Raw genomic sequence first — 4,729 nt, 5'->3', positions numbered from 1 at the left:
CATAAACACAACAATGCAAAAGATAAATTGTAATAATCGTTAGCATAATATCTCTAGCTAGAAAACAAGCTGACGTGTTAGTAGTAGCAGTAGTTACGTTTTCGTAGTAGCAGTAGTTACGTTATCGGCGTTAAGGGCTGGCGGCATTTTTTATAACATATACAGGAATATATAACCATATTCAAAAATTGTAACAGTATATAATTATATTTAACAATATAAAAATCAAATAGTATCATAAAAACGTAAGAGAGACATAAAATAAATAAATAATTAGCACAAAAATATGAAAAATCAAGGTAGATTTCTTATGTGCGTGTGTGTGCGGTGTGTGTGTGTGTGTGTGTGGTATGTGTGTGTGTGTGTGTGTGTGGTATGTGTGTGTGTGTGCGTTTAGCACTATCTTTGAAGGAGTAATGAATATACAGATGGTGGTGTTGAATAGGGATAAAAATGTAGATACTTGGTGTGTTACTCATTACGGAAATGTTATGAGTCGATTGATAGATCATAGATATCTGTCTATTGAGTGATTTCATCTTATTATTCGTGAAAGTTGGTTCGCTTCTTCTTTGTGAGTTGAAAAATATATCTTATTGGCATATTTATGTGTTATTTTTATTTGCTTGTTTGTTTGCTTGTTCTTTTCAATAAAAAATAGTTGTTAGTTTAACTACATTAATTTATGCATATTAGTCAATTGTCATTAAACGTTTCAGTCACAACTCTTTCATTATCTCTCTCTCTCTTACTCTTTCTTTCTCTCTTTCTCTCTCTCTTTCTTTCTTTCTCTCTCTCTCTCTCTCTCTTTCTCTCTCTCTCTCTCAACGTTTCAGATATTTTATTTTTACTAAACCTAACACTGGCTCTCATTTATTATAGCCCACGTAGTGGGTTTCTGTTGTTATTCATGTCCGGGGAATTTTCTTCCTCCTCTCCATCTTCCGTGATCCCCTGCAACTTCCTGCCTCCACCACTGCCTCCGGTCTTACCGCCACCACCTCCATCGCTTGTCGTCGCCGCAGGAGTCACTGTGAACTGTGGAATAGCCGGTGGGGGAGGAAGAGGATCGTCATCGGGATCAACGTGGATCACGTGACGTCTCTTCATTCGACGCTGTTCAATTTTCTCGTAAATCTTGACAATGATGTGGTAGAAGACGAAGTCGAGGCACTCGAACATCGTGATGACGGAGCAACCCATCAGTAGGCCAAAGAAACCACCAAGTTGACCTGCGTGTGTATGTGTGTGTGCGTGCGTGAGTGCGTGAGGATGTGTGTGCGTGCGTGAAGATGTGTGTGCGTGCGTGAAGATGTGTGTGCGTGCGTGAGGATGTGCGTGAGGATGTGTGTGTGTGTGAGAGAGAATGTGCGCGTGTAAGTGTTTAAATTGTATGTTTATTTTTCCAGAATATATATCGAATAGTTAATTGAAATATTGAAAATAGTCTCAAGACTGTCTAATGTTACTAAGCTCATGAAACATGCACCTTCATTTTTATGAATGAATGAGTTTTTTTAAGGTACGTGTGAATACACAACTGCAATGTATTTATTGTTTGGCGACATTTTTCAACTCCTAAAAACTCACAACACTTGCATAGCTTACGTTTGAAATAACGCTCTATACACACGTGTATATGACATGTGTAGAGACTTTTTGCGTTTGAACCAGGTCTATTCGACACAAAACCTCAGACTCGTACGATTGAGCCAACCATCGTTGTTATAATCATTGAAAATAATGACTAACCGAAAAAATCTGTAATTGTATAAGCAGGTATCATCTCCGTGATCTCATAATTCAAGTCGCCAAAATAAATATCTACTACCAAGAAGTTCGATCTGATGGCGAGAATGATGATGAGGATGATAATGATGATTGTGATCAAATGATGATGATTGTGATCAGATGATATGATTGTAATCAAATGATAACGGTGATGACGATTGATAAATAGTAAAAAAACGTTTTTGACTGTTTTGTTAGCCGACTTAGAAATGAATGAACGAAAACTTTTGATTAATTTGATGACGATTACATTGCAACATCATCCATCATTCATCATAATGCAAACTTATTCAATTACTTTTTGCTTATTATCCTTATTCAATGATTATCATCTCAAATTGAACAATCAAAAACATCACCATGCTCATCACCATCACCACCCTCATCACCATCTCCATCACCATCTCATCCTCACAAACCCCAGAAAGTTTTCATCAATGGCGGTGGTCGCCAAGAAAGCACTCAGACTCGTCTGCAACTTCTCCATACTCAGCTTGGCCATGTCGTATTTGACATTGAGGTCGGTGAAGAACGTTTGTATTTTGCTCCTCAGTGGTAGGAAATAATTTTCTGATAGGAAAGTGAGTCTGTCCTTGGAGCGATCACGCTGGAAAGCTGTTAGAGTTTGTTCCTTGAGCCATACTTGCAAAGTTTCTTGCGAAGACAGTGTGAATTTTATATCCTAATGTGGATTGTGAATTATCACCGAGATAATTCAATAAGGCCGTTCCGTACTGAACAATTTTTCATAAATTATGTTTACATGGATAACGTTTCTTCGTAGTGTTAGTAAAATTCCGATATTGCTCTGGTAATTACTAACCATAACAACAATACTCTTTATCAAAAATTAGTGTTTACCATACACTTTGGTTAATTTTATTAAACATTAAACACTATTAAGTCAAGAACAGAAAAAATAAAAAAATAGTTGTGAAGATTCAAATTCAAACTTTATCTATTCAATCAATCCAAATTAAAATATGAAAATAGGATAGGGATAAAACATACATCAGGGATTTCCAAATTAGCTGACGGTTTTCTCCAAATGTTCAGATTTCTTGCTAAACTGTCGATATTTTCATCTTTGGTCAAATTGTAAAACTTGACCAGGTAACTGAGAAAACGCTGATATGTGGCGACAACTTGTTGGTCAACTTGACTGATGGTGTCTTGAAAGGGTGCCACAACATTCGTTGTGATATCCGATACAATGTTGGAGATGTTACGTAGGGCCAGCTCAGTCTGGCGGTTGTTTGTTTGGTTGAATGTGTGTTTGTTTGGTTGAATGAGTTGTTTGAATGTCTGGTTGTTTGATTGAATGTCTGGTTGTTTGATTGAATGTCTGGTTGTTTGGTTAAAATTGTGTGATTAAACGATGAGCTGTTTGATTGAAAGAAACGACATCGTCTGTATGAAACCTTCAACTTAAAATCATCCTAGTTACAAAATTTAACTTAGTTTAAAAAAATTTTATAAACAAGTTTGTCACATCACAACATCGTCGTTATCGTTCTCACCTGTTCGCTTGTCATTCTTCCTGCAAGTTCTTTTTTGGTGATTTTCGACGCCGAGTAGTTCGCTTTAAGATCTTGGATCCACATACTGACCTGGTTTAGTATCACCAATGTTGTTTGCGGATTGAGCGATTGGCTGATGTTGTTACGGATGTTGTAGTTCATTATGTTGTCAGATTTGAGCCAATTTTTGAAAGTTGATAACGTGGAATCGTAATCTGAGCTGCATGATATGACCTGTGTAAGTTAGAAGTCGGTTTACTCTACAAATGATCATTTAGACGTGTTTTTGATGTTAATTTACGTTTCATTCAATTTTTCGGTATGCATGGACTGTTACTTCGTATAATAATTTTTCATTCTTAATTTGGAACATCTATGATAAAGTTCTCCTAATGTTTACAGTAGAGGTGAGGCGGAATTAAAATTTGTTCCCAATTCCCTACCAATTTTGTTTATCCTTTCCGATTTCCTCTCCAATTCCCCTTTATGACAATGGTTATCTTCTTTGTTAAAGCACACGGACACGTGTTCAGATAACTGGCATTTTGATTAAAATTAATTTTTAAAATTTGATCATGTATATGTTGTTTTTTCCATTTTTTCCCATTCCCGTCCATCATTCCTGATTTTCTAACAGTGATACCCTATTTTCAAAAATTCCTTTTCCAAAAATTAGGTTTTACCGATTCCTAAGAGAATCCCATGGGAACCATGGGATTCCTGCAATTTCCGTTTCCATGCCCACCTCTAGTTTGCAGTTGATTCAATTGTTTCAATCATGAAAAAACCAAAAAAAATTAATAGTGAAAATAAAAAAGTGTAAACGTATGAGCATACATCGTTCAGTTGTTCTAGCAGGCTGTTAGTTAACTGCAAGTCAAATTTTCCAAGCCAGTCACTGGCTGTTACAGATCCTGAAATTTTTTTGTTTGCGTTTTCAATTAAATTTTCAGAATTCCTATAATTTCAACACAAACTATAAAATATCATTTGCAGCTTATGATAGTTTCTTTGGTTATGGTAAAAAAAATTTGATATTTAAACATTCAGCGTACCTACTATAAGCTTTGATGAAAATAATTAAAATTGTTTGAATTTAAAATCACTGCAATTGAAAAATTATGTAAAAAAAAACAGTTGAAAAAACCAGATCTAGCGGATAGCAAGATGGATATGTTAGCGAACTGCTTAGCAAGTTGATCGAGACGGTCTGGCAGCTGACTCATGCGGCACCGACAGTCCTCCGTCAGACTCTTCTCCCCGTTGTCATTCGAGCAATCCAGCCGCTGTCTTTGTGATGAAAGTGATAAAAACGTAATGAGAACGTGTTTCAAAGTTGAAATTTTATCGGAGGCATCGTTGGACGACTTGAGGTACCAATCGATGGATTCGTCTGTCAGTCTGGTGTTCAGCTGATT

The sequence above is a fragment of the Helobdella robusta genome (assembly GCF_000326865.2).
Source record: "Helobdella robusta unplaced genomic scaffold HELROscaffold_8, whole genome shotgun sequence".
In the NCBI taxonomy this organism is placed as follows: Eukaryota; Metazoa; Annelida; class Clitellata; order Rhynchobdellida; family Glossiphoniidae; genus Helobdella; species Helobdella robusta.
Note: the sequence above shows the minus strand (reverse complement) of the source record.